The 10,073-nt window shown below is 43.9% G+C and overlaps 1 protein-coding gene across 1 annotated transcript in view; it reads right to left on the bottom strand.

The window, feature by feature from the left end:
• Positions 1-10,073, bottom strand: part of LOC135259724 (RNA-binding protein 47-like) — a 39,497-nt gene that overhangs the window by 28,069 nt on the left and 1,355 nt on the right. The window lies entirely within an intron of this gene.

Genomic DNA, 10,073 nt, shown 5'->3' on the forward strand with positions numbered 1-10,073 from the left:
TCTTGTTGCATTACGTAATTACATTGCAGAAACCAAATCACACATCTTCCATTTTTCATACTTGCAATTTATGGAGCTAAATACGTTCAGAGAAAATTCAAGTGTAATACCTTGTTCAAAGGTAGGATGGGTGTGCTCCAACCAGGATTCAAACCTGCAATCTTTCAGTTATGAGAACCATTTACACCACCCTAACCAAAACAATCTTTCAACATTTTTATACAAGAGACAAACACACTGACCAAAAAAAAAAAAAAAGAATAACACCATTCCGACATTGTGCATAATTTAAGCCGGATTTTCAGAATATGTTGCAGTGATTATCTAGTCATGCCATTTGGTGTTAGGAATTAATTAAGTTTTCCTGTTAAAGTTCTACTTGGAAACTGAACCTTTGCCTTTCACAGGATTGTCAATGTAGAGATTGTCTGTCAATGATTACCAAGTCATACAGGATACTTTTCTAATTATAAAAGCTTCGATGATCCACTGACTAATCAGCATTCACTGGCATGTAGCACTCACAACACTAACTGAACTGCCAACAGCTTGAATCTTTCCTAAAGCTAACAGATGACGTAAGCGACATCCGATCCTCCCAGATACCTGAGGAGGCCTGGAATCTCCGGCACCATCTGATTGCACCACCCTGCCCCCCACCTGACATGCGCAAACACACCCATTCTCAACGTATTGCGGTTCGCCCTGCAGGTACAGATAACTGTTCAAACCATGTGTTTGTTGAGATTCTTTTCTCAATTCATTTGTTTGTTTAGTAAGTAAATACAGCTACACCCAGTTGAATTACTTCATGTTAAGACCAACCAGTGGGGTCTGTGAACAGCTTTTTTATTTCTACCTCCTTCCTATTTAAGTGTAACCTACTGAAATGTATGTTGCGTTGGACTGCTAAGAACTGTCCCCACATTGTAACTAATGTGCTGCAAACTGTCCCCACTTTGTAGCTATTATCTGCAGGCCTTTACCTAAGCACCTCTGTCTGTAGTTTACACACTCACTGTTATCAAACCACCCTTAGAGTGCCAGTAACAGACCACTCAACACAACCCAACCAAAACATGCAATAATTTTGTAGTGCAAACACACAGAGGCCAGGGCTGTGGCAACTAAAGGCCTAGCACTTTCTGCACTTTGCCAAACTGAGTAGAAGAGGAACTCTATCACCAAGCTTGGGGAGTGTTTACTTGTTGCCATGGTGTAAGTTCTTGAACGGACTTTATATATCCAGGAAATGCAAATCCGAGTGTATAACATAAGACCAGCCATTCAAACCAAATAGTTATTCACACTACTCACTGGACCCCTTACAGATATAACCTACGGAATTACAGTGGTTCCTAGCCCTGGTCTTGGGGTCCCCCTTCATATGTTATTTTTCATCCCATTCAAACTTTTGATTATTTCAAGTAACTGAAAACAAGTTCCTCATTACCAGCATATTTAAAATGTATTTTAACACAAACTTGTTGATCCTAAAGGGAATATTTGTAAGGCAATCCAGTGGCTGTATAAACATGTTGTTTGTTTTGCTGCATTGTGAAGATGAGGAGGAATCTAGTTTTCCTTATTAGCAAGATAAAATTTGAGGAACAAAAACAGAGCATAAACAGACAGGGGTTTAACGTCCTTCAAGAGTAGACAAGACTACATAGTAGTCATGTTTTCAATTTTAGAGTTTGGAAACTAATAATATTCAGCTGTCCAATAAACACAGATAGAGCAGCCTTGGGTCATGCAGCCTACTTCAACACAAGAAGAAAAGCTGACCATTACCCAATTGCGAAAACACAAGAAGAGAGAGCTTGAAGTCCCACTCGTTAAATTTAGCACCTGATTTTTAAGATGGGACAAGCCGACAAATATCTGTGACAGCAATAATGAAAAGTTGTCGTTTTTATTGTTGGTCATACAATGTTAAAAAATTGGTGTGGGAGGTGTGCTGTTTTTTCGGCCAAGTAGTTAAATCAATCTCTCCCCTTGGATATCACAGGCCGGCCGTGTTTTTGTTTCAGCTTTTCTGTATTCTTTTTCTGGCTCCTCCATGCAATCTGTTAGACAATTGTTTAAATCCATGTTGAGTTGTTTCACGTCAGCATGACTGATTACAGCAATCGACCTTCACCAAGGTTTCTCACATCCCCTCTGTGTTTTCGCATGGGAGTTAGCCAGTGACTTGGCTTGAGGCGAGTCTCCTGGAGAGATTCACTTTATTCCATTCTTATCAGGGATGTGATCCTTGCTTCTATGGTGGATTAAGATGAACTACACACTAGGGATGCCTGATGTCTGGGGAGCAACTCCCTGGCTACGTTGGTCGATACCGATGCCGATACCAGTTGGCTAATATCAACATGACCTCGATATTATCGTGAGTTTCTACTGTAAACTTATCAGGAGAAGATAATGCACTAGGCCAAAATGGAGCTGAGGGGCACTCTGATGGCTGGATTTTTGAACTCAACAGAAGTAACTTCTCTATGCTTCTCTCAAAAAATAAAAAATAAAAAATCAAGTTTGAATGTTAATTGTTGTCAGAGAAACACAAAGGGTGCTCATGTGAAAAAGCTCTTCTGTGAGTAATTCAACCAGAGCTGTACAAATATCATCCCCTGTTGTGGCTACACAGATCATACCAGTAGCTCCAAAGGACAGTTGTAAACCTCCATGCAATAAACCTGCCATGACATAAAGCTGCTGAGAGAGTGTGAAGTCCATTTAGGGCCTGATCACTACCTTAAATTCCTTTATGGACAATTTCGTTTCATTGGTCTCTAGATCTAGCTGGAACTGATATGTGGGTATTGGTCATCGCCATAGTTCATACAACACGCGCCACGTACAGGGACCATTGAGGGCTAGAGCGGTGTTTGGACGACAAACAGACTGCCAGCTCACATTCCCAACCGGAATCTTCGGCCAATTTAATCTGACTGAGAAACTGGAAAGCCAGGTTTTTCTCTGGCTTGTGACCTCAAATGCACTGTTGAAAAAATAAATAAATAAAGCAATGAAATGTCTGGTACTGTATTGTATTATATTGTGTTTTATTAAAAGACGACTTAGATTCCAAATAACTCTGCCGTGTCACAAGCACACAGGCCTCAGTTTCTGGTGAATCCTATCCGTCCTTCAAAGACAATAAAACCAAAACCCAAAAGGCACTATAGTGAACAGGATCAACCACGTTCCCATTTGAGGAGATTTTAGCTGGTGGCAGATTCACTCGGACAGAGAGCAAGGTTTTCAGCATGACTAGCTCACTTACTGTACTGTTTTTATGAACACCGAGCAATAAAAGCATTCAAACCGCTATAGACAAAGACGAATTACGGGAACTAAAGCTGTAGTGTGACTTCCCATAGATTTCTGTTCTGTTATTCATCCTCCATATACTGCTTTTCTGATTGTGAGCAACCCCTAAATCATCGACATAAAGACTACATCAGCCCATTTACCATTTTAACAGATAGTTTTAACAAAAAGTTACAAAGAATGGCTTATCAAATCACACTGCATGCCATATCTTTTGTGATGTCCATTTATGCAGCTGGATATTGCTTTTATAACTACAGAAATTTAGTTAACCCATTCTCATGCTTATTAACATGTGACAGCACTTTAGTTAACCCTTTGCCCAACATTAACATGAGACAGTACATAAACCCTAAACCAAGTCCTTATTGGGAGTGAAATATCTAACGAGTGAAGAGGATTAGCAATGTCCCAGAAACACTAAAAAAATGCAGAATATGATACATATACAAGCAATTAATCGAAATTTGAAGGTGTAAACAATATAATCCATCCTCAGACAAAATAACCAAATCTGTTATACATGTGGCCTTGTTTTAATCCAAATTTAGCACTGTAAGAGAAAAAAAAATGTTCAAAAGCCAGAAAGGAAAAAAAAATGAAGTACAAAGCTCAAATTAAAAGATATAAATAAAATTGATTGCTACGCATGCTGCACCTGATTTAGCATATGCTAGCAGTAGGAACTGCACCTACTATACATGAATACGGTCTAAATATAGGAAAATAAATGAATTATTTATGACATGTGATGTTAGTAGATGTGGGTCCCCAGTGCTAAGAGGCATTCCTGAGTGTATTACACCCAGCTAAGAGGTGTGACAGAGATGAAGAGATTTAGGCCAGCGGGGTTTAATTCTCTCACAAACAAGGGAAATGGATGCTGGTCAGGCCAGCCCCCCGAGGAAATGAACTTCATTCACACCATTGTTCCATCTTTCAGCCGTACAATGTGCATTATGCTTTCTGGCTACATGCACCATGGCTAAATTTTGTGCACTTTTTTCAATTGACATCATCCTCAGTCCCTTTAAGTTATGTCTAAAATGCTGACTTCAGACACCATTTTCTTCTAAAGCACACAGCTTTCTTCACGTGAAGCCAGCTTTAGAGAAAGCCTGTTCATGAAGGCTGTGCCCCAATTTCATCCTTCCAGAGTTTCCATTTCATGTGGCAGGCTGCCAGTTTCTCTTCCTGGAATTGGCTGGCATAAGTCAGCTGACTGAAACTTCGTCTTGATTCGCCACCCGGGCTATCACGTGACCAAACATTGACTTCCTGCAAGTCATCGAGTGCTTGTGTGTGTGTGTGTGATTCCTATACAGGTTCAAGGTCAATGAGAGAAAGAGGGTAGATGAAGAAAAAGGGGAACTGTATCCAGGGGAACGAATGGCATACCTGGATGTGACTGATGGTGGTGGCTTGGAACTGGATTGTGTTTATAAAAGGGAACATTTGTCTTTATGTGGTAAGGTATGACAGGCCAGCTCGGTATGACCTTTTTGAGTGCCTAAGCATTCTTTAACGTTTAAGGTTTTGGACAGCTGCAAGTCTGGGGGGAAAGGTGCATTGCTAAGGCATTCCTGAACTGACAAAGGAAAAAAAAACATACACACAAACCATGCACACAAATGCTCTAAAAACATTTATATACACATATACCCACACACACATACTCATGCACACAGTTACGCTCTTGTAACTGTACACATTTTAAGTATCAACAGCTCTCACGCTACCTGTGCACTAGTACTGTGCATGGGAAAACAACATTTGGAAATACTGTCATGTTTTTGAAAATAAAACACTTCCACACAATTGCCCTACACTTCTTAATATTCTCACACTATCTTCTTATACAATCTTTTAATCCCAAAAACACAGGAAGGGAACTGTGTAATTTCACTGAATGAAACATGTCATTCCCCTGTGATTATCAATGCCAAAGACCTAGTTTCAAGGGATGTGTGTGGGTGTATTTTCTGCTTTGCAACAAAAGCCAAACGAGACAAGGAACACAATAGGCTAAGCTCACCGTATTTGTTGTCGAACTTGCGGATATTTACAATGAAAATCCAGCTCATTGTCATGCATCTTGTTGGACTTTCCTGTCTTATCTGAACGGATAGCGCACTATTTCACGGCCATTTTACTGTGATGAGTCGTATGTAGATACATAAAGCAATTATGTTGTCTCACGGAAAGCAAAATCTTCGGCTGGCTTTCTGTTGGCTGTCTAGGGAAATTTTAATCTCTGGATTATATTTTCAGCGTCTATCGTATTTACACACCCAACGATGCCCACCATGCGATCCAATTTGTCTTTTCAAAGGGGCCAGCCTAAACTTTTTTTTTTCTTCTCAGCATTTTTTATGCTGATATTTATTGTAGCCACTTGGAAACGCTGTAGCTTCTTCAAGGTCGCGGGGAGGGCTGGGGCTCCGGTTCTCGCGCTACAGTCCGGAACATTCCACCCAGCGAGATTAATAATACGGGATGAGGTATTCGGGGGGGGGCAGAGGTCCGCCTCGTCCGTCTGCGGTGTCTCGTGCCTGGTGGACGCGGGCCTGAGAAACGCGGCCGCCGCCTCAACAAGAACCCCATTGTGCGCAGGTATGCGGCGAGAGGGGACTGTGCGGAGAGGGGTTGGAGCGGAGTGCTAAACAAGAACCCCCCCCCCCCCGTTCACCGCGTGTCCCTGTCACGCCGTTCCGTCACCTCTACCTCCTACTCTCCGGCCACCTCGCCAAGCCCGACGGGCCTTCTTAATGGCGTCAAAACCTTAAAGCGCGATTCCCGTCTTCCCCCCGCCCCCCTCCTCCACCAGTGTCTCCTGCGTAGCGAGCGCAGTTAGCCGACCTGAGCAGTCACTTCACTGATAAGGCCCCGAGCAAACACCCAAAGAGAAAAAAGTTCCGAAAACTGAATATTTTCAAGGGAACATGCTTCACTAACTTTCCACTTGCTTCGCTATGTTTTTCTAACATTGAATTTTAAGCTTTCTGAACAAAACAAACAATGAATTTTAGCTGGCGTAACGATTTCAAAACCCGAGTTAAACTCAGAACACAAAAATATAGCGACGTAAGTTGCCTCAGGATTTTGAGTTTTCGGAACCTTTCGGAAGTTTTTACAGCGTAGGGAAGGGGAGAGCGAGTGGAATGGGAATGAGGCATTGTAACAGCATTAGCTGAGGGTCTGATCAGAGCACAAGGGGTATATTTCTGCAGGTAGTGTTATGGCAGGGACAGGTGGAGGAAAACCAGGAAAAAAGACATGAGGGGGTGAAGACGGCTGGATGAGGCTGTCCCGGCACTTGCGGGGCACCGTCGCGTATTCGAATACGCGACGGTAAATCGGCGCCCGCCGTCCACCACCGCGGCGCTCCGTGGGACGTCCCGCCAAACGAGCCTTTGGTCTCAGCTGGCCTTTCCCTAATAGGTCTCCCTTAATTCAATTAAGACAATAAGAGACTCCGCCGTCTGAAGAGGTTTACCGCAGTACACGTCCCGAAAGGGGGAGAAAAAAGCCACCCTCCCTTTCCCGCTTCACGTTGAAAGCACAGAGGAATAATGAGGCCATTGTGCCGGGTGGACTTTGCATGTAACGAGGAGAAGTCTGACACTGGGGCAGGATCACAGGCCAGGCGAGAGTGAAACTGGCTGCCACCCTCGCAGGTACACTTGTCCCTCAGAGTACAGAGCAGCCGAAACATGGAACAAACAGAACTTCAGTGCTACGGGTGTCCGCCTCTATTACTCAACATCGTTCAGCTTATCCTAATCTTTTTAATTTTTCTCTTGCTTCTGAACCTGTGTTCTGAAGGGTTTATTAATTTATTTATATTTGTTTTATTTATAGAGTGCATTTCCTGCATTGCATTCAAATTGCTTTACATAAAAGATTTTTTGAATGTTACAATAACTGCTTTACTGTAGTTTCAGTATAAGTCCAGCTTCACAGATGAATTGCCAAAAGTGTAAAATATAAAATGTGTGCCGCCTTGTTCAAGGATATAACCTCACAGAATGTCTCATTAAATTATTAGTAATAAATGAGAAATGTGAAAGAAATTCCATTACTTATTATATTCTATATGCGTGGCAGCCATTGAAATTAATTTAAAATCCTGTGTAAGAAACAGAACAGTTATCTTTCATAAATGTTTGACAGCGATTTTGAAGTCGCCCTCATTAGAAAAGGCAAATGAACTCGTCAGTAAATGAAGAAAGTTGACGTGCTCCTCACTTTCTCTCTTGTTTCCCTGCGCCTCCCGTTCTTTAATCTGTTGCAGGTGCAGACAGCGCCTCTCTCCGCCCCCCCTTGAACCCGTGCGCCGCCCACTACCGAACGCCGTCTCTCTTCCTGGAAGCGCACCCGGGTCCCAGCAGCGCGTGAGCGGCTGATGTCATGTGACTCTGCTGTCGCCGCGGGTGTGCGCTTTAGACGGCCCGCGGGCCCCTGCTGCAGGGCAGACTACAACCCCCGTCAGACAACGTCAGCCTTCCCCTGGATCACCAGCGCTCAGGGCGGATTCGTGGACTGGATACCGGTCCCTGCTTAATCATAGCCCGAAGCGCGTTGCTTGTCGCTACGGCTAACGTGACTGAGTTACCGTTTTAAGGCACGCTTTTTTTTTCTACGGCAGTCACTGCTGCGATTATGGTAGATTATGCCGGTGACGTCAGCTGTGTTTCGGCTCAGGTGTTGACGTTGCATGGGCCACAAAAGAGGTGACCTCAGAAGTGTGTGTGTGTGTGTGTGCGTGTGTGTTTGTTTGCGACTGAATACGCGGTAGTGTAAGCATGTACGTTTGTGTGCGCATACAGTACATGCGGTTTGTAGCATGCATGCATGTGTAAGTGGGCTCACATATTTGTGTGTGCATGTGTACATGAGCCTGCGTGTGTAAGTGTGTGTGTGTGTGTGTGCACACATGAGAGAGAGAGAGAGAGAGAGAGAGAGAGAGAGAGAGAGAATGAAAATTCATTTAGTGGGACAGACAGGGTTGAAACACGACAAGGAGAGTCAAGGTCTCTCTTTCACTCGTCCATCCATCCAGCTCCGAGGCACTTTCTGATGTTATTCCCACATGGAGCTGAGCAGACTTTAAATCTCTGTAACTCTAGGCTATCTCCATAGGGTAAACCAACCCCGTAAGCACTTTCCACTGGGGAAAATGAGGGGTGTTGTTGCCTGAGTGCAGGCACTGCCTCTCCTGTTACAAGCGTGTGATTATAGCAGTGAGATTCACAACACACCTGAAACTCACCAGGGTGACCAAAGGACACGGTGGAGGGTCACAGACACCAACAGATGGGTTACAGTTGGAATGGTAATGCTCATAAAATGTACTGCTTTAGAAATGGTCGAATTGGTTCATTCATGTTTTCAAAGCAATTTGTGACATCAGAAGTCCCAAACTCAGTCCCACCTGTCTCCATTCACTTTCATCCTCATTGGCACTGAACTTAATAAGACTCTGATTAATGCTGCACAGGGAGATTTTTAGACTATAGCGAGCCAGAACTGACTAAATCCTCCCATGCCTCAAACCTGTGGTTCTGGGAATTCCAGAGACCTTACTGTAAGGTCTTGGCAATGATTTCAGACTGAAGGGTCCAATATTTATTACATAAATGTGTTCTAATAATTAAACAGCCAAGTGATTCTTACTGTTATATTTATGTGTAATGTCAATGTGCCAGGAACAGGTATTCACCTCCAAATCTCCGTGAGGTCACATGTCTCTGAATCAAGATGTGATAAGCCAAATGCAAGTGAGGTGTTGCAAAGTTACAAAGTTGCTGTAAAGCAATGAGTGCTCACGGGTGCAGGTACGTATTGATGTTGGCTGCATACGTATTGATATTGGCTCTGCCAGCAGCCTGTTAGCCCATGGGGTTTTTCCTTTGGAACGCAAAAGACTTAAGCCTGCAGCTGATCAGTCCAAACCAGGCACCAGCCAGGCACCTGATTTCCCCTCTAATGTCATCATACTCTATTTTTACACAGCAGAACTTTTCTCGATAAAAAAAAAAAGCCACACAAGAGGGTAGGTCATATGCCATATAACCACGTTTACCATGCCGGGATAACGTAAGTAATGCATGTCACCGTTTTCTGGTTCTTAGTTCTGAATATACCAGAAGTCCACACCACACGTCCATGAGTCACACTGAACCGTCAGTCTCACACCGAAACCGAGTGACATCTTGAAACCTCCAGAGTCATGCCTCCCTCGATATCTTGTCTCTGCCGGACTGTCGCCCTGGTCCCCTTTGTAAATATTAAATAACGACTGTTGAGAGCGCCAGGAGCGCCGCTCTTCCTCAGCGTATCCGATGTCCTGCCGCTCCCCCGGCTCATTGTTGTCAACTGAAACACTCCCCGAGCGCACCGAACACAGGCCCCCGTCCTTGATTCTCACCTTCTCCTCCTGAAACTTTGCCCGGTGTTTACTGTAACCACACCCCCCCACCCCCACCACCAGCAGCACCGCTCCGCCTCATGCCACGTTGTAATCCCCACCCTCTCGCGGTCCTCTCACCTGGGTGCTGTACGTCATCCTTCACAAGAAGAATGGAGAGGTTGTGGGCGTTTGCACCTGTTTGATCGGACTCTGTGGAGAATCGCTCCTCGGCTCAGAGAATGGAGGAGACGCACAATTTTTGCACTCTTCAACCCCCACTCCCCACTTTTTAAAATGTTTTTTTTTTCTCTCAGAAACACTGCAAGAA

Source organism: Anguilla rostrata, chromosome 7 (genome assembly GCF_018555375.3).
Source record: "Anguilla rostrata isolate EN2019 chromosome 7, ASM1855537v3, whole genome shotgun sequence".
NCBI lineage: Eukaryota > Metazoa > Chordata > Actinopteri > Anguilliformes > Anguillidae > Anguilla > Anguilla rostrata.